This window comes from Nipponia nippon, unplaced genomic scaffold, assembly GCF_047370975.1.
Source record: "Nipponia nippon isolate SJK-2023a ecotype South Korea unplaced genomic scaffold, ASM4737097v1 scaffold_9, whole genome shotgun sequence".
Classification (NCBI taxonomy): domain Eukaryota; kingdom Metazoa; phylum Chordata; class Aves; order Pelecaniformes; family Threskiornithidae; genus Nipponia; species Nipponia nippon.
The window spans coordinates 11035378-11056234 of NW_028262413.1; the positions used below are offsets into that span (position 1 = coordinate 11035378).

The 20857-nt window shown below is 49.1% G+C and overlaps 1 protein-coding gene across 3 annotated transcripts in view; it reads right to left on the reverse strand.

The window, feature by feature from the left end:
• The window catches only part of FOXP1 (forkhead box P1), a 392835-nt gene extending 391216 nt beyond the window's left edge, over nucleotides 1-1619 (reverse strand). For all 3 annotated transcript variants that reach the window (XM_087743167.1, XM_087743173.1, XM_087743168.1), the window contains exon 1: nucleotides 93-1619. The gene's annotated coding sequence lies outside the window, so the exon portion shown is untranslated. The remainder of the gene's footprint in view (nucleotides 1-92) is intronic.
• Nucleotides 1620-20857: the final 19238 nt, after the last annotated feature.

Here is a 20857-nt window from a genome sequence, read left to right on the forward strand (position 1 = left end):
CCCCACGGGGGGTCGGGCCCGGGCCCGCGTAGCTGGGGGGGCGCGGGAGACCTCGCAGGGCCTTCCGCGGATGCCCGCGGAGCCCGCCTTACCTGCGCGGAGCGGCGAGGCGGGCGCTGCCTGCGCTCCCCCTCGCAGAGCACGCCGCTGTTGGCGCAAACACTGCTTAGAAACACTGCGCGGGTGCGCAGCGGCGCGCACCGGCCGCTGAGCGGGAGTGACCGACCCGAGGGCCGGGCTGAGCGCGGCGCCGCTCCGCGGGGGCTGCCCTGGCCCTGGCTCCGGCCGCGGCCCGGGCCGCGGGGCCTCATCTCGTTGGGTGCGCGGAGCGGCCCCGCGGAGCGGCAGCGGTTCCAGCCGCGCCGTCGGGCCTCCCGCGGAGGGGCCGGTGGCAGCGGCCGCGGGGAGAGGTCGAGCGGGGGCGAGAGCTGGGACCGCCCGGCCCCCGGCTGCCCCCAGCCCCGCGGCTCCGGCACTCGGCACCGGAAGGTTTAGCATCACCGGCGGCCTCGGCCCGGATAAGCAGCAACCGGCGGCCGCGGGGGTCCCTTGGCGGCGGCCGGACAGCGCGGAGGTTGCGCGGGCGGGAGCGGGCCCTGCCGGGCAGCATCCCGCCCTCCCCCGGGACCCCGACCCGCCGCCCCGCCGCAGGCAGGCCGGGACCCGCCGGCGGACCGCGGCGGCGAGGGGAGCCGGAGCCGGGGCCGGGACCGGGGCCGGTCCGTCGGCGGGAGCCCCGCGGGGACGGAGCCCTCCCGGCCCGGCGCTGCAAGGCGGGAGTTAGCGGGCGGCCGCGGAGTTACCGAGCGGCCGACTTTGTTCGGGGGAAGAAAACTCTTTTCTTCCGACCGCGGGGACCTGCGAGAACCCAATTTTCTTCCCCTCCTTTGTTTTTTTGGCCATCGCCTTTGGCTTCCCGCAGGACTGACACAAAACTCCCGGGCCGGAGGCTTTAAACACCGCCAGAAAGTGCCAGCGGGCAGCGAACCGCTCCGGCGGGGAGCCCCGCGCCTCCGCGGAGCCCCGCGCACCCCGCGCCGGGCCCGGCCCCGTCCCCGTCCCGCCCCGCCCGGCGCCGGCCCGGCCGCCCCGGAGGCCCCGGCGAGCAGGGCCGGGAGCGCGGCGCCACCTCTTGGCAGAAGCGCTCCATCGGCGCGGGAACCGCTCCGGCAGCAATTAACACCTTAAATTACAGTAATGGCAAGGTACTTATGCCTAATTCATTATATTTTAAATAATTAAGAGGGGGAAAATCGCTGCAAATAAATATTTGCGGAGATGGTGTTTGCGCCGTGCTTTGCGAACGATCTCGGCGGGCCGCGGGGGAGCGCTGGGCCGCACCGCCCCGCTGCGGGAGAGGCAGGGCGAGCCACGGCGCTGCGGGAGCGGCCAGCCGGCCCAGGCACCGCGGGGAACACCGCGATGTGTGTCGCCGAGAGGCACCGCCAGCTTCAAACGCGAATGCTTGCCGTCATCTTAAGCTTCTGTTCAGATTTTTTGGTTCATCTGCTTCTTCAGTAGGAAGAAAAAGGAGATGAACCTATTAAAAGAGCATTTCTTAAACACACACACCCCCCCTTACTGTTCTAAAAAATATTTGTTTTATATTTCATCCTGGAATAAACGTCGTTCATTGGAAACTTCGTCTCCTGTTTTTAACTTCGCAAATCTAAACCAGTACATCAACTCTGTAAAACATGATTAATTCCATAGACAATACCAGCGGTGGGACTTCTCCCTCCCCCTCCGCCAATGTAGCTGCTAATTGTACTCGAATTGTTTACTGCTGTTTTGTTTTACAAGTGCCTGGAGAAAGATGCTTGATATTCCCACCACCAGCAGAACCATCCCAAGAGCAAATGCTTGGCAGGTTTTGGCAAGGGTGTACACAGGCTACAACTACAGCTTGTTAGCTAAAAAAAAAAAAAAAATTATGAAGGTGATGACGCCTCCATAATTATAGGTGTTACTTGTTTTAAAGTCAGAATGTTTTCCAAGCTACTGTAATACCACACCTCCGATGTCCCAGGAGCCAGGACTTGGAGTCCTTTCCGCTTTAGTCACTGGTTTATGAGGCTTTGCAGAACACATCACCAGGCGGCACGGCTCGTTCCCGGGCCACTTTGCGCTCCTGCGTAGGTGCAGAGACCGCGCGGGTGCTCAGCTACTATTCTACCTTTTACGTCAGGCATGAAAAGTTGAGGTATATACTATGTACTGCCCAAAAAAAGTTGTTGGACTAAACAGAAACGTATGTTGGTTTCACAGCCTGGTTTTATCATTTTCTGACTTTGTTTCAAATAAGTCCAACGTTCGCCTGGTGCTTCTGCAGCTCTGCCCATCGCACGGTACGCGTGCGAGGTGACTAACACTGGGCATTTCTTTTGCCCAGGTAACTTTAAGGATGGAAAGGGTTGACTTGGTGATGAGGGGGACTTTTAAAAGGCGTAAATATCCAGGTTACGGGCTGAGCCCTATGCTATTGGCAACACTGGCACCAACTCCAGTGGAGGCAGGATCTGTTCTCCAAGTGGGTAAATCCCACAAAAAGATAAAAAGTGACACAGCTAAGGTATCAGGTTGGCTTGTGTGATGAAAGGAAATGTGTAAGTCCTCCTAAACAAGGACTGTAACCAGACCCAGATAATTTTTTAAATGAAATATTGTTTTGTATCATCTCTATGAAAAAAAAAAAAGCTGGGTTTTTTTTTTTCAGCATCCCAAACTCTGATGTCTGCTTTGCAAGCATGTTCGCACCCCTTGTCTGCGTTTGTTATGAGACTTTCTTTATTTCCCTGGTTACAGTGGAAGCCATGTCCTGGCCTGCGCCGAGAGGACGAGCTGGCGCAGAACGGAGGGCCCGTGCCGGGCCGGCCGCGGCAGAGGCAGCATGAGCGGCACGGCCTGCTTACTGCCGCTCGCAGGGAAGACAAATTGCTGTTCTGGCCCACGGCAGCACGACCCGGGGAGAGCGGGCTGGAGGCTGGCTTCATGCACACGGCAGCGGGAGTCAGCCACAAAATAAACGGCATTTTACTGTTGTGAGTCCAGGGCAGCTCCACTGCAGTCGGGGTTGCTTTGGATTTGCATTGATAGCGCAGAGACACAAGTTTCGGATTCACCCCAGACTCCTCGGGGTTCCTCAGCAGATGGGAAATGCTCGCCACATCCGTACCCACGCTAATCCTCTTTACTCCTTGAGGTGTCCCTCCAGCCGCTGCTGTATCAGAAGCCACCCAGAGATAACTTTTCTATAGCACATTTCCATTTGTCCTGAGCTGCCAGCCAATATATATTTCCTTTTCCTGTGGGGGCAATGAATAGCCATTGTATTTGCGTTGGACTATTAATCTGCCTGAATTTGGTAGAGATTCTTAAATGAATATTCATGGGAATTAATGTCATTTAATTCCTATTGCTTCCTGAATATAATTACGTGCTGTACATGAATTGGCAAACACCACAAGACATCCAATCTTGTTGAAAGTCTATGACCAATTAATTTGAAACACCACAAGCTGGACACTCGTGCAGTACCGAAGATGCACAAAGCGCTACCAAGATGCAGCCTGGCTTCAGGAGAGGAGATGGGCTGGAGAGGAAGCTAACGCAAGAAGGAAGATGTACGCTGTGGAAAGCAAACAATGCCTTTAGGGATGAAAAATATGATTAAAATGGTATTTTAATACAAGCTCTTCCCCAGGTATTTGTCTACAGATAGGGACTACCCTAAACATTTGTATTCTCTTGCAAGAGAGCTTTAATTTTTCCCTTTCTCGCCCATCGAAAAACATCTTTCAGGGCCTCCTGTTCCTGGTCCCTTTTGAGACCCAGCATCTTTTGGAAGACCTTCAGCACATCCTACAAATAAGAAATGCCCAAGTCCAATCCTCCTTCCTCACAGCAGCCCGCCTGCCAAAGTTCACGCTGTTCCTCCAATAATAAAGCAGTAATCAGCTCAGTATTGAAGCAGAACCCATCCCCAGCATCAGTGCTACCAACCCCTGTCGTAACATAACAAGGACTCTTCCCAAAATATTTGGGCTTGCCCTGTCACAGTGAGAGGCGTTCAAGTTCAGCGCTCTGTCAACAATGCCAGGTGTCTCCTGAACCTCCGGCGCCCGAGCCAAGAGGGAGAGCTCAGAAGCACAGGAATAATCATTATTCACATTACTAAAACATAACGGAATGTTTAAACAGATAACGTAACAAAATCCTTCACAGAAAAAAAAAAATACTGTTTATTATTTATCCCAGTCAGATAGAAAATGAACTCAATCTCCTGGAAAGCAAAAGTGAGGCTCCTTTTTTTTTTTGGAACCGACAGCCACGAAAAAAATATTCTATTGTGCCAGCTGTGCCCCTTCAAAGGGGCTGATGTTGGCTACAGCTCTCAATAAACCAACTGGCAAATTTGGGGGGGGGGGGGGGGGGGGGAAAGTGACTCAAAGCCAAACACAAATATCTAAGAAAAAAAAACCCTGGTGAAACCAAAGATCCAAGAACAATTTCATTTTGAGTCAATCTGAAGATTTCATTTCAATTTTGATTTTTTGGGGGAATAAGAAAAAAGACACACACCCCCTTGCTTGAAAATAAAATTAAAGGACATTTTGAACACAAAGTAGTTTCAAAATGAAAAATCAAAGTGTTTCATGTCAGAAGTGTCAAAACTAACAGCTTCAGCATTTGTCAGAGCTTTTTTGAGTTTTTATAAATGACAAGTTTGGCATGTGTGCACAAACCGTTTTGGTGCTGCTGAATCTGCATTTTTGCATGCAAAAAATGGTCGGGCAAATTTTTCTGTGCAGAAGCCCTGTTTGCCATTCCCTTTATGCGGAGGCCAGCAGCGCTTTCCCCGACGGCTGCGCTGCGACGGGGCCTCACCGGCACCTCTCAGCTCCTCCTTGGCTTATTAATATTTTACCATTCAGTTTGCAGGACTTCACAGGCCTGGTCTTTTCCAGAACTAGCTCCCTGGTTAGCGGGAGGAGGTACAAAGGTTAGGAGAGACCGACTGTGCATCTCCGGCTTGATGTGCTGCTGTGTGACAGGCGGCCACGGACCTATTCTAAGGTGACATTAGGTAATTTATTAGCCTGGTTCATTACAGCCTTAACAAAGTCACAGGCTAAGCTCCCTTTCATCGGCTCGCTGCCTTCCCAAAGTGAGGGTTTTCAAGAAGTGTTTTCTCCCGAGATGTTTGGAGAGGTTTCAGTCAGGTTTACAACTTACCTAGCAGGAGGGCAGGGGTGGAAATAGGAGTCTATAGCACCTGAGACGGCATTTACTTTAAAATCTCTGAATTACCTAAAATGCTATTCCTATAAAAAATTACTACGAAGCATTTACAATATTAGCAACTGAATATATCCTTGCTATGAAACCAGCAGCCATCCGGATTTCGCGTGTCTGCTTCCAGCATAGCTTACTTTGCTGCAGGCTTGGGACAGTGCCTAGTCCCCAGCGAAGGCAAAAAATAAGATCTCTGCTGTAAGCACCACGGGCCTACAATCGCTTCTGCAGATAACAGACACCTACCTGCCTTTTGCTACCAGATTTCTGTAACGCTTTCTACATCTCTCTGGTGACAGCACCACTTCGTGCTGTATATCTTGACAACTTCTAATTAACCCAGTCTCAGCATCTTTGAAGCTTCTGTAGAAAACCAACGTACTTCTCTAGAGCAAGAGACATGATTCAAAACACCATCTCCTCCTCTGACTTCCAGGACAGCCTTTACTCCACAGAGGCTTCAAAACGCGGTCGTACGTAGTCTGACTCTGCTGAAGGCTGGACCAGCTCCTTCCCTGCCCTTGTTGGAGGGCAGCATTGGAAGCAAGCAGAGATGGAAACAGGTTTCTCACATCTTGTTGGCATTTCTGGGACTGCTCAAACTCCTGCTGTGGCGCGCACACAGAAATCCCCAGCAAGGACATGCCGCTCTTTTAGCTTCTATTGGGATGACCAGTCTCATCTCAACAGGATGGTCTCCTCACTCCCTGCCCCGCTCTCCCCACGAGTTAAGCAATCCTTCCCCAGAGCTATGCTGTGGAGGCAATGGAGTAATTGCAACTTTCCTCATGAAGGATTTTCCGTTGATGCTGTCTCAAAAGTTACTATGCTGAAATATTATTTCATCTTAATTTTTGCACTACTATGACTCTTTTTTAATCCAAAAGTCCAACATCAACAAAGATTAAAGCTTTTACTCTAGTTACATATCTATGAAAACAGCAGTCTCCTGTGTCTTGGGAGATAAACACTACCAGATGCTCTAGTAAACACCAGAAAGGGGAGAGAGGAAAAAAAAGAGAGTGGCCAGCAGAAGGAAAGGGCTGAAAATAAGTTAGAAATAGCAGAAGAGGAGACCAGAAAAGTAAATTCCTGGTGGTTCTCGCTATGTGGCAGTGAAGAGGTTAAAGCCCAGTACGCTGCCATCTCTAGACAGAATTGGTTGTTATTGCATTGATAAAACCCCGGGTTGTGTTTTCCTTGTCCATTTTGACCCGTATCTGACGTTAGCATTGCAAATGATGTCTGCTGCCATTCAACTAGTCAAAGTGAGCGGAGAGAAACAAGACAGAGAGCTTAGCAAAGACGATACTAATGGAAGGGGTGGGGAAAAGTCTGATTTACATGTAATTAATTATTATTTATGTAAAAACCATATCATTGTGGTGGTTCTTGACATCATTTAAAGCCTCTTTTCAAAAGAGGAGTCTCCCCTGTTAATGCACTAATCTTCTTTTCTGTGCTGCAAGTATGAATTGTGATATGGCAGTAGCTGCGTTGGCCCATCACCACCACTTGCAGGGTTGACATCCGACTGCCCAAAAGAGCTAAGCAGAATAATCCTGCCTCCTCCTAAACAGGTGACTTTGCATCACCAGGGCCATAGGAAGATAGCAAGTCATTTGGTGGGAAATTGTCGGACCTAAGGCCAATGTCTTGCAGAAGATGGCAGATTTACGCGTAGCCACTGTGAAAAAGTTTCAGGCGAAATAAATGTATTTTCTTCTGAACTTGTAAAATGATTAACTTATTTATTTGATTTCAGCATCTAATCGCAAAATAATTACCTAGCCCAGCCCCAATGTATCTTGGCAATGTTGTTCGAGACACACTCCAGCACAGAAAAAAGCTCCCGCGGGAAGACATCAATCTTCTTCCTGTACAAATGAAACTGGTCCACAAAAATGAAGGGCACGGCTCCACCCCAGCTCTTTCAAAATTCAGCTGTCTCAGCAGTAGCTCCAGTCCAGCTCCTAGACTTGTCCCTGCCCACTAGTTTTCACAGGAGCTAGGTCAACCCTCAAGTGCATGGATTACATATGGCAGCATGACCTAATTTATTCAGGCTCCACTGGACAAAATATATACGGTGGAAAGCTTATTGGCAGTGTCTCACTGGTTCTCTCTAATTTGCCAAAGGAGCTGCTGGGCAGGAAACTCAGTTAACCTCAATGATGGTAGGGACAGATTAAAGGGAGCTGGACTCAAAAACAGGCAGATCTCAAGCAATCTTCTTAATAAAGAAAAACAAACCACAGCACTAATTGGAGCAATTGGATGGGGTAGGAGCTTCGGCTCGAGCCTGGGAGCAGAGGCAGGAGTGGATGGGACGGGCAGTGCTCATCGGAGTGAGGGATGTCACCAGGACGGATGGTCCCACGCACCCGTTGCACTCTTGGCACAGCCCACGAGCTGTGCTAGGAGGATGTCCCCAGCCACATCTCCCCCATCCTCCATCTCCCCTACACTGACCTCCACAGCATTTCTACACAGCGTTGCCTCTGCCCATGCTGTCAGCTCACGGAGGCCACACGATGATGTTAGCTGGCTGCTGAGACCTCAGTACCATGCTGCCCAGCTTCTGGAGGACACACAGAACAAGGCCAGATTTGCCTGCCGTAGTCCATGCAGACAAAACCAAGAGCATTGCAGGCAGAAATCTGCCTGCAAGGGTCTCACCTACCCTTCTGCTTTTAGCAACAGCATAATATTTCATGTTCTCCCATCACTGTTTCCTTGTCAGCTGGTGCTGGGAGCACCAAAGCATCGCTAATCCCACCTGGGAGCGGGCAGGGAGTACAAATCTGCCCCCAAACGTACACTTTTGGCCCAGGCAAACAATTTCCAAACAGCAAAAAAGAGTATTTCATTGAACCCTTGCACACCCCAGAGTTGTGGTAGAATTTTCATCCTGGGTGAAATGGCTTTTCCAGCCTTGTCCAGTTTGTGAATCAACTCTGATACTAGGCAGGGACCTGATATCCCAGTTGGAAAGAAAAAAAAAAAAAAAAAGAAAAATCATTTCTCCTGGTAGAGAATCATCTTCGCCTTTGCATTATTTATTTTGTCAAAAGCAGCAAAAGCTACTGTCACCAGTTTGAGACCAAGCGAACTCAGCTCACACACAGAGCACGCTTGGCACAAGGAAATGTTTTCATCTCTTGGAGCAGGCTCTAAGGAGGTCAGCTTGCCTTGCTGTCCACTCCACTTCAGACTTTAAATGTTTTCCATTTTGGTTTTGGTATTTTTTGCCTACATCATAACCAACACATAAAGGTTTTTTGTTTTATTTTTAAGCTGTTTTGGTTTTTTTGGTTTGGTTTTTTTAAAGTCACATTTACCATAGGGACAAGTGGGCTGATATCTCTGTATTCCAACCTTCAAACTTTGTAAAACTGAATGAGGTCAGCACAGGGACTGTTTTTCCTAGTGAAATTAGCACAAGTGTAGGGCAGAAACATTACCAGAGCTACCGAAAGCTTTCTTTATCTGGTCGGCCTAGAGACCAGATGTTCAGCTACAAATTCTTTGGCTCTCGGTGGTTCACAACTGCTCTCTGCCATCTTTGCACATGAAACGCCTGCAGAGTAAAGACAGCGTTCTGAATCTCAGCAAAATTTCAGACTTTCAGGAGGGCTATTATTTCTGCTGTGGGTTTTTCAGAGAGAAGAAATTATTTCAATGGGAAACCTCATACCCAAGAACCTTCTGGGCTGTTTATTCCTACACAGGGTGATTCTCTGGCTAACACATTACAGCTTCCACCCCGATACTGTGAGAGTCGGAGGCACATTTCCATCAACCCTCTGACTTGGTTAATCACATCAAATAATTTGTTTATGAAGTTCAGTTCCACAAAGCCCAACCTGGAAGCAGGTATTCATCCTCCCAGATGCAAGTGCTTTTGCTATAATTTCTTTTAAAGTCAAAGCTGATCTTTATCTACAAAAGGCCAGAGCAATGACTATTTAGTGTGTTTAGAAAACACAGCTCTTTCACCACACCTGCAGCCCAGCTGCCAACTTTCAGCCATGCGGACTCTCCACTGCTCTGGGAGACTCCGGTGCAGTAAACAAAGTAGTTTTCCCTGGCTTCCCTTGTACCAGGTACCTCTCCCAAACGTCTTTATGTACTCACACCCTAAAGGTCTTCACGCAGGTCCTGTTTCCGCAGCATTTCCAAGGGTTCGGGATTTGGTGATGGAAGTTGATGGTAGTCAGGTTTTCCTCCACTTCCTCTAGGTTGTCCTGTTAATGACTTTGCAATAGATGCAGAAGAGCCTTCACGGCTGAACAAGACTGGGACCTGTTTCAGGAGTTACTCCTAAGATTCCCCACCCCCTCCCCTTCTTGATGTAAGAGACAAATGAAATCCCGTCTTTTTCAGGCTTCTGAAGGAAATTTGTTACAGCACCCAAATCTGCAGCTGTCTCCCACGAGCTGCTTCTATCTGACTCAAGGTAATGTCCCGTAAGCCTCTCCCTAGGCATCTCCAGTGTGCATGTTGGTCATAGCAATGCCACTGAACAAACAAACTTCAAAGTAAAAAGCAATGCCAGAACCAGGGAGACACGCCTGGGGGTGAGAGAACTGGGATAATAAAAGTCACAGCATCACCCTGGTGCCAACCCTGTACTTTTTGCGCCTCTAATTTCTGCAGTTTCTTGGAATGGTTTCCTAAGACACCATTTCATTTTGCAGATGAAAGGAACACGCAAGGGTTAAATCGGAGCCGCCATCCCCCACCCCCAGTCTATTCACAGCAGAAGGAAATCTGTCTCTCTCCCACCCCTCAGCATCCTGTCTCTGCTGCCTTGGAAAACACACAAATCCCTTACAGCTTCCTGAGGGGCAGAGACCTCAGCCTGCTCCCAGCCACCCTCCTTCCTGGTGGACCCTGTGGCAGCCTGGTTTCCCCATAGCAGAGCACCCTTCCCGGGGAGCTCGATGCCCCATGCCGCAGCAGCTCCTTCCCTCCCCCCTGGCCTGGCCCGAGGAGCTGCTGCAGCAGCACCAGCTGGGTCTCCTGGGTGCGACCCCAGCAGCTGCTCATCCTGGCCAGGTGCTAGAGCTTGGCCTTGGATGCAACAAGTACCCAGCAGCTACCATGGCTCTTCCCTGATCATGGGCTGAATTATTCCTAAGTAGCTTTTGTCCCCTGGTCCCCCTTACCAGGTCTACCCCAATAGTTTATTTTCCCTTTTTTCTCTACGGCTGATGAGGACAACCAGAAGGAACTTGAAACTGCTTCCTCAATGTTGTCCCAAGCTTGTGCCATGTGTTCCCCACTGAGCATCTAAGACTTTCCCCATCCCACTGAGGTGCCTACCCTGTAGCTCCAAGGAGCTGAGACATGCTCATGGCAATCAGCCACTGGAGACGGGGAACCCACAGGCAGGTTTCAACGTTAAACAAAGTTACAAGCACCTCAGGAAGTCCCCCAGAGGTCACACAGGTGTCATTGCTTTCCCACACACGGCCCTTGGGTAGTGCCGAGCACACCTGTATCTCTGCTGAGCAGAAAGGCCAACTCCAGAGCCACAGGTCCTCACCCTCTTCCCTCCAACAGGCGCAGAGAAGGGACCAGCCATCCAGCTGCTCCTTGAGGTATAGAGGATGGGTGCTACGAGGAAAAGCCAGCCCTTGGCCCCCAAGGAGGCTCAGCATCACTCAGAGCACCCAGAAGGCATCCCACCCACCACAACCACATGGCAAAGCACAGCCAGGAGGTGCTGAGTATCTGCACAGCAGCATCACCTCAGAGCTGTGCCCATGCTAATAAGCGCGGTTTGAAGCATGAAATGGCTGTGCTACTTCCAGTCCATGAGCTGGAGTGCATTGCTGTCAGCTCTTGGGCCTCCGAACCGCACGCCGTAGGTTACACATGTAGAGCCGTGCCCTGAGAACGCTTTCAAAGGGCAGGTACTGCACACTTTGCATCCACGTGGGGAATCTGTGCAACATAACTAGGGCACTGTAAATTCACACCCCAGCTCTCTGTGCTGTAACTTGTCCATGGAGACAAGCCCCACATGGCTTCTTCCAACGCTCCTGGTCACAGGGGAGCGGCACGGAGAACTACAGCATTGCCAGATCTAAACATCCAAAATCATGAGTCATAGTTTCCAAAAATTATCTAACTGGTATATAAAAAAAAAAAAATTTAATGAATTCTTTTTTTTCATCTTTCAGATAACACCCGAAAGTTTCTCCACAGTTCTTGGTGCTAGAAATTCAAGGAAAAAACAAACACATGACAGAAAGCAGAAGTAGAGATTTTCATACATTCTCATGATTCCAGAAGCTAGAGCTTTAAGGAGAAAAAAAAAGAAACAATAAACAACAAAAGGCTTATGATATAAAGATTATGATTTGGCTAGCAGCAGAAGCAAAACCTCATGATTTATGCGACAAACCTCAACTGAACAACTCGGCTCAAAAACTTGGAAAAAGAAGGTGAAACATTCCAGCATCATTTTGGCTGCCAAAATAACAGAAACAAACGTGCAAAATTTCAACACAAGAAAAAAAATTAATGAGATTTGTTCCACTTTCATGAACTCAAAGACAAACAGATGTTGACAAAAAGATGTTGCAAACAGTTCTTGCTGTTGTTCAGCTGAGCCCAACTTGCAGCGATGCAAATGCATCTCTCGTTCATTATGTCACCCCCTTTGCTCTCGCTTTTCACTCACTCACACAGAGCAGCCACTGTCTTTGCACGCTGTGTGTTCTTTCACGTCTTTTACCAACACAATGGGTTTAATTTCAGTCTCTTGTACACCATGTTAACAGTCGCAATTAATTATTCCCATTTATTCTGCAAGAACACACCTGTACTGGGTACTGCCCTCAGAGAAAGAGGCACAGACCCTGTTTCAAAGACACATGAGAAATCCCCACTCCTTAGTAACATCTGCACTTTTTAATATGATTCTACAATTTGGACTACAAGTACCAAAGGGCTGAGCTGGCCTCAGTGTACTACTGTCTGTCCTCTTTCAGTACTGAAGCAACCCTTAATTTTATTTACTCTAGATTAGACCTGTAGGACGCAACCTAAATGATACCGAGATCCACGAGGCGCTCTCCTGGAAAAAGGCTTCAGAAATGGATCCCATGTCCAAATTGAAGATGACGCCAGCACTGGTTTCATTTCAAGGCAATCCAGATGTTCAGTAAAGTGATTAGGAAGTGGTGTGTATCAAATATAAGATATTCTGCATTGAACTAATGCATTTATTTGCTCTGAATGGTTTTCCAGTTCAGGGCAGCACTTTGCCTGTCACAAGTAAAGTGCTTTGACAGAACACATGGACATTTCTGCTGCTTAAACTGAGCCAGCAAACGGAATGGTCAGCAACTCACAAGTCTCAAAAGAGTCCAAAGAAGTACTCTCACTCTGATATATTTATTTCCTGGTCAACTAAATGCATGAGTTCAGGTCCCATTTGTCAGCATCCTGCTTATCCACAGCCATTTGAAAGGAAGCAAATAAACATAACGATGTTATCATGGGGTCATTGAGTTTTCATCCTATTACTGGCTAGCAGGTGTCCAGAGTGTCACCAAAATCAGGTAATACAGCCCTTTGCTTTGAAGAACAGAGGCCAAGAGCTTGCCCCAGCTACCAGTGGTGCAGCACCTCTGCCCAGACAGACTTGGTTTGTTCCAGCACTGCCTCCAAGTGTCCACACTTGCAGGCACAGGGCTCTGGTACCTAACCTGGCCTCGGTTGCACGGCTGTGGCAATGTAGGTGAGACCTGTCCAGGGCTAGCAAGAGGTGGTAAAGCCTTGCGTCAAACTACTGCAGAGGGCAAGTGCCACCTGCCTCTCCCACAGGGAGGTTGGTGGGTTTATCATTCCCTTCAAGGAGGAGGAGTGAGGATGAAGAACAGCTGAGAAAGTTAAATGGGTGGATCCTCTGTTTTACTGCCATATTTCGTAATCTGAGAGAAAGGGTAGCCCCCTTCTTCCCCTTCCTCCTTGGTGGACAAGCCTTCAGTGGATGTGTTGACTATTACCCCAGCTGCCTTGGTTTTCTAGGGAGAGTTACAGAAACAGTCTCCAGGCAATCACAAAAACACTACATCCAGAGACATCACATCCTCTACTAATATAAAACACTAGCTCCAGCCAGCTCAGAAAAGGCACCAGCCACACCATCCCATCCAATTGCAGCATCCACAGACATGGCCAGGACCTTCTGCACCGTCAGGGTCCCTTTTGACTTTGGGCCTATGTCTCTTTCTCACTCAAGTTTCTCTTTGCATCTTCTACTTGGGAACAGGGGAGGACTCAGGCACATGGGGGGGAAAAAAAAATCCAGATAAGAGAGCACAGCTGTGTTGTAATTTGTAGTTTCACAGTCCTCTGTGGATAAGCCCCAACACAATACATCCATTTGCCTGCAAATTGAGAATTGTGTTAAACCCACGGTAGTTCTGATGTAACAATATCTTCATGCTGAGAAACTTGAAGACTGCCGAGAAATACAGCACTTAAGCAGAACAAAAAGCAAATTCCCAGCAGCACCTTCCACCCCCATGTTTTTATTGAGTTTTAGTAGAAAAGAATTCAAAAATACAGAGGGCCTGCAGACCAGACTAGCATTGTCTGCATTAATTTGGGGTATACATTACTTTCAGCTGATACTCAGATGAAAAATTAACCCAGCATTCCTCCATGGTTTAGGATTTTGTAAGCGAGTTTTGCAGACGCATCTCTGCTCCCTGGACCTGGTGCTCTCGATGATTTCCACTTCCATGGGCATACAAGAAGAGGAGGAACAGCTCTGTGTGTGTCTGCATGCATGTCGGCAAGACAGTCTCCCAGATGAAGAAGCAACATGCGGAACAATAGCAGCTCTGAACTCAGGAGAGCTCTTCTGGAAGGGGTAGTGGTAATGTGGCTTTTCACCAGCTTGAGTGACAGCAGAGTCTGGCCACCAGGACACCTGATCTATACTGGTCGTGCAAAAGCAAATATCAGAAACTAACTGAAGTGGCACCAAGATTTGTCAGTAGTGCCTGAAGGAGCTGGAACCCACATCTTCCTGCATATTAGGGGGTCCTGGGCTCCTCAGTTTTTATCCTAAGCTTTTTCCTTAAGGCAAAAAAAGTATTTTAGGTTGAAAAGGTACTATGCTCCCAGCTGCTCTTATCCCATTATCATGAGATTTTAATTCTCAAAATCCCTCGGTGTATAATTGTCATTTCACTACATTATGTAGAATGCAAATCAAAGCATTGCCTTTGTAAAGGTTCATCAGTGAAACATATTTACGTTTTCTAGCTTATTTCTGATGGAAGCTAAGTTTTTAGCAGCCACATGTAAATTCAAACATCTGAGGCCCTCCCTTGCACCAGAGGTTACAATCTTGAGCTACTTCTCCCAAGAACGTCTAGGGCCAACAAACTCTTTCCATAAGGGGCACTAATAAGCAAAAGCTCCGTCTGTGAATGAGAGGGAGGAAACACAACTGTGGGAGGATAACGGAGCATCAACACGACCCTGCTGAACAAAGCACATGTTGAGCACTCCATCTAGACACCTTCAACAGCCATCCCACATGCTTCACCATCCTAGAAGGTGAGACTCCCTCCCCTAGCCACAAGCCCCTGATGCCCATGGAGCAGATCTCCAGGGCCCTGCAACACCACCACTGTGCTCCCACCTCCCACAAGAAGGCTGATGGTCTTCTCCAGGAGCACCACCACCAACACCCAGCCACCTGGGAAGTACCACCACAAAACTCACTAAGTCCCACTACTAGCCCCTGCAGCCTCCCGGGGCACACAGAGCATTCCTGGCTCTACCAAAACCGCTTCTCTCCCAGTATTTCATAGCAGCCCCCTCCCAACAGCCAGTAAGCCCCTCTGAGCAGACCCCAAGGAGAAGACCTACCTCCCCACAGCAACATAAGGTCTTCCCTCTCTCCCCTGGCTTCAATCCAACCAGCCTTGAGGCATAACTGGCAGAAAGCTGAAGTGTATGGGACCCCCTTCTCAGGGGCTGTATTTCCCATTCCCCATCCAAACCACCTCCTTAAAGGGGAGCTTACCTTCCTCATGGGCTCTTATAGCCTTGGGGAGCTCTGGGAACACAGCTTGTGCAGATGAAGCAGGTCAGGCCCGTTCCTGTGTTGTCTGCTCACAGGTGTAGGTGTTTTCCTCTCCTGAGCAGGAGCCGAAGGTTGCAGAAGCACTGTGTGAACCATCTCCCTGCTCTGCTTCCTAGGGTGGGATGGCTGCCAGAAATACAGGGACCTCAGCTCCAGGCTCTCTTGTCTGGACTGACACCTTCCAGTTAAAGGAGTTGGACCCTTTTTACATGAGATAGACAGGTGGCAAAATCAGGATTAAAGCAGGTCAAACATTGGGTTTTCAAAAAATATAGTAAAAGTAACATCAGTTGAAAGTGATTGGCAAGAATTAACATGGGCATCCTCACTGGAGCAAGATCTGCAAGCTGCAGCAGATAAATACGGGCATTTCTATCGGGCATTGCTTTATATACACCCTGCAAAAGCAAATCATTGGGTGGGAAATGAAAATCAAGAAGGAAAAATATATATGTTTCTGATTATTCTACCCTAATGTGTTCTGTCATTATGGCAGATTGCTTAATTGTGCTGCTGATTACTTTTCCTGAATTCTTCCTACAGCTGTAGTTTTTGCAGTGCCGTGGAAACACGAAGTAGCAGGAGGAACATTGCCTTAAATTTTGTTACAATATATACATATAAAAAAATCAGAAATCCTGGGCATTTACTCACTTAGTCCCCCTCTCTTGTTTATTCAACCCACCTCACTCCCTGTTCATCTGTCCCTCCTGTAAACCGCGCCTGGACAAAGGTGGAGAGGTCACGGGCAGGCACGTCCTGCTGCTGGCTAAAGACAGCGGTAATCCCAGGCAGCAGTTTAGGTCAGTCCTTTCCACCCCACAAAATTCACCTTGTAGAACAATCCAAGTGTGCATTCACTGTAGGACGGGCTAGTCTTTGTGTGCGTTTGCTACTAGGAATTATCTATATACTTTGCAATATGCAAAATAAGCTGCCTGTATAGGAACATCTGCACGATGCTGTAATCTTACCGCACATTTAGACTCCACATTCTTAATGATCCATCACGGGGAATGATTTGATGTTGTTTAACTCTTGTTTCACTAAGCTATGGCATGTGTTTGCCCTGATCCTTCTGCAATATATTCCTGCAATATATCCACTCGCTAAGGAGAAATGCTTCTTATTTTGTGTAACTTAATGCTGTGACATTTTATTTGGGGGGGGGGGGGGGGGGGGTTGTCCTTAAGTGCTAACTGCCGGTTCAGCCAACCTTCCTCTTCCTTCTTCTCTTCATCCTCTCTCCAGAAGATGTAATGGGAAAAGTGCAGCTGCTCTTCACTCAGAAGCATGTATGGAGCCCTCATGGAAGTTATTTTAAGAGGGGTCGGAGGGGATCCTGGTCTTACACTTCCATAAACCCACCAGGATGGGACTGTTGGGATTAGCAGAAAAATTTGAGGGGGGGTAAGCAGCACATGGGTGCTGTTCGTAGGATTTACCCCTCTCTGAAGTGACTGATCCATTGACCCAATCTAGTATAACACTTTTTCTGTTTCTCTTGCACATTTAACCACGGACTGAGCCAGCACCTCGGCTGTGACCTGGGGCCAGCCGGCTCTGTTTAATCAGCATTTTAAGCCTCCAACACAGGAGGTTTTTGCTTTGGGTGCTTGAGACTACAGCTATTCCGTCAGCTCAGTTTGGGTTTGACTCCCCGGGAGCTCATGCAGCCCACGCACCCCAGTGCAGCTACCTCGCTTCCCAGGAAAGGAAACTCGGGTGGGATGAGAAACCTTTTCAGGCGCACTTGCTGCCCAGCACGGCGGCGGCGGCTGACTCATGAACGATGCCCACGGGGCTGCCGCCCATCACTGTGAAAGTTCGGTGGCTCAGCCACCTTCCCCCAGGCAGCCCTGCCTGCGCCCTGAGACGCGAGCGAGCGACAGGTGTTTCGGTTCACCAGCAGCACCAAAAAGTCAAGATGAAGCAAATCAAAAGCAGGTTGGGCTGAGCTGTTCAACAGACCGAAACCCAAAGCGAGGAACACGGCTCAGCTGAGCTTAGCAACTTCAGCGGGTGAAAAGTGCCCCAAACTCACTGCAATGGAGTTTGACCATCTGAAAGCTGGGAAGGAAATCAGAAATCTGGCTACAGTCAAGGGCAACTGATTAAGTCCCATTTATAAGCAAGAAGCCAGCCTTGGGGCTTAAAGCAAGTGCTTGAGGAGCAGAGGCTGCGCACTGACATGCATCTCTCGGAGGCAATGCTTTATGCATGTGCACAAAATCCATTGGCTTCTTCCTGCATGCATTTTTCTACCGATATATTGCTCCTGAAACAGTGCTAAAATGACTTGAACAACTAGTGCTGCGCACCAGGACAAGGACTTCAGGATGCATCACACCAACTGAAGCCGGCTGTACCGCTGGCACAGCGTGGAGGCAGAAACCCTGGCATCTCTTGGGCTTCCTACACTCTCTTAAAAGGACCAGACAGCACATACACGGCCAGCCCCATGGTGCTGGAGGCACTGGACTCGCTTTGAGCCTGCCATGGAAGAGCTCATGCATGCTTAGTGGGCGAGGTCAGCGTCTCTGGACATCTGGCAGCTCCCAACAGCCTGCCAGACATTGGGAAATCTGAGACAAACACACAAAAGCCTCCAAATCTGCCTGTACACAACGTTCAGGTGGAGAATGTCTGGGGAAACCTGCGTATATGGTAACCCTCTGCTCTGCAGCCTGCTTTGCTTTAGCTACGACTGAAATGCAACCAGTTCTGGGATAGGCTTGGATACCTGCAGTGCCAGGAGCTGTGCTGGGCTGTGGTGGGAGACAGCGGCCACATGAGCTGAACATTACGGACGGGCCAAATGTTGTTTTTGTGATACAAACCTCAGCAGCCTCCGTGCTGTGCATGTCTGGCCATGCTGCTGGAGCAAAGCGCGCACAGGAGCACAGCAATGCCCGGCATTCGTACTGTACCAGTCACTGCTAGTTAGAAATGCTCCCACTGAGTCCTGATTCAGAGCTCGGGCTTGGGTTTTTGGAGAGAGCATCCCTGAAGAAGCTGCACAGCACATCCAGGACAAGCAGCACCTGAGACATCCCTCTGCATCACAGCGGGGTGTAATGAGGGGCCCCAAGGCTTTTGTGGCCCAAGGGTTTTGTGGAGTCAAAATTAGGATCTTTATCCCTGAACCCACTCCACGGTCAGGTTCACTAAGTATTTAGGCACAAGAATCTCACTGAGCAACTAAACCCCATCGATTTCACTGGACCTCTGTTCATAGGGAGCAGTCCCTACCCAAAAGAGCTTTCAGGTGAGGAACAGCAATGTCAGGGAGCATGGATTATTAAAAACCAACAGCAGATACGTGTCCTCTAGGAGAAAAGCCATTTTATCTGCCTATTCTTAGTAAGTACAGGAAGATGTTTCATGGTCACCCTAAGTATTAGGATTGAATAATGTTTGGCTATATTAATCTGAAGTGCACAGCAGGGAATAAGGTACTTTTTACATCCTTCTGATTATATGTAAAATTTTATATGAGCTTCTTGTGGATTTGATTGTAGCAACTTGGGATGTTTCCCAATTTGCTCCTCTCCCAGGACAGTGTTTCTGGATCAGCTGCTAGCGAGCCCTGGTGGAACACATGGTAATAAATATTTGTTGCTTTAACATTTTAAACAACCTAGAGAGAGGAGGTCACACTCTCCTGGCACGTGGCCTGTGTGCAGTGCCTTCGTTGTCTCGGAGGCCCTTCTTTAATATGAGCAGCAAGGAGCGAGATAGTCCTACAGCACTGTGTTGGCTCACAGGGACACATGTGCAAACATAAATCCATGCTTTCCTTTCCCTGGCACTCTCCTGTTGACACCACCTTTCAGTTTGGTTAAGGCAATGACACGTTGGCTAAGAACAGCTTCACCCACCCTCTAAGTGGCAGTGCACGTAAGTCACTTTGTTACTTGAAGTCTGCATTTCTTTATTAGAGGAGATGCTGCAAAGTACTTGAAAATAACATTGGCTGCTGTGAACTGTGGTGCCCGATCAATGAGGGACACGACAGTCAATTACCCTTCCACTTTCTGATTGTCCCCAGCAATCAGCCTGGATCAATACCTTCAATCTCAATTGATAGCAGATATCAAATCTGAAATAATATGTTTCATTGTTCTGGAAGTACTATCACATTGTGTACAGGCGGCCACCGCACTTATTTAACCATTCATTTCACTTCCATCTGGTCCAATCTGGCTGGGCGATGTGCTGTCCAAATGGCTCACGTGCATCCTTTCAGCGTGAGTGCCTGGCCACTGTCAGTTCAGCCTGAGCGGAGGGGAGCAGCAGGACTGCATCTCATTGCCCCGGGGCATCTTTAGTGCAGAATTAGCTACCTGAGAGAGGCTGTGTTTGGAAAAAAAAGGAGGAAAAAAGTTTAGGCCACTGCAGCAGGGCAAAACTATGAAAATCAGGAGGGAAACTCAGGCGCAGAAGCAAGAAAGATAATTCATAAGGTGCTGCTCCGTGGCAGCGCTGTGCGAGCGGGGCAGGCAGGAGATGGGCTGCAGTGGGGCTGCCGCAGCCCTTGCTGTTGTCCCAGGCAGGTGGCTTCTCCATCCGTCCCTTGCCACCCCTCATGTCACCCAGTTACGGTTCAAGCAGTGACGGCCTCTCGGTGTGCAGTCGCAGAGTGCTCGGCTTCGCAGGAGGGAGGGTGGTGGAGGAGCAGGAGGTTGTGCCTGCCTTTGTTTCAGGAGACTTAGCAAAGCTTCCAAATACTTGAAGAAGCACCGTGCCAGGAGCTCTTTCAGAGTTTCCTTTAAAGATGCCAATTCGCACAGGCTTTTGTAATTGAGAAGGATCATTTACATCCATAATGGTTTAAACAAAAAAACATACACACCGATAGGGGTGTGATGAGCCAGGACCCTGCTGTGGTGGCGGTGGCAGTGACAGGACTGACTGGGATGGAAATGATCTGGAGCAGGGGAGAGCTTCTCTGCACTCCTGCCCTCCCATCCCAAAGCCTTGTGGGGTTTGATTTTGGTGTTCCCCGAGCACCCCTACAAACACAGGCTGCATGGCATCTCCCTGCCATTGGCACCCATGGGTGCCTGGGCCCCCCACCATGCCTCTCGGTGGCCCTTCAACACCAGTCCTTTGTACTGTGGTATAAGCTCCTCCATGGGATGGCCGTGGTGGCCAGAAATGCTGCCTTCTGGGGCGTTGCTGCCAGGTACCTGCAGGCAGCTTGGCTGTGATGCCAAAGGTCTCTTGCATGTGGCAATTGCTCCCCATGGGTGAATCCCAACCCCACAACTTGCCACCACAGTGCTGCGAGCTCCTGCAGGCTTCACTGCAGGTAACTGGCTTCTTTAAAGCACCATGTCCTGGGGTCAGATGGCCAAGGCTCTTGGCTTCCTCTTAAAAAGACTTGGGAGGTGTGATGAAAATAGGAAGGGTATCTGCTGCATCCTTCGAGTCATG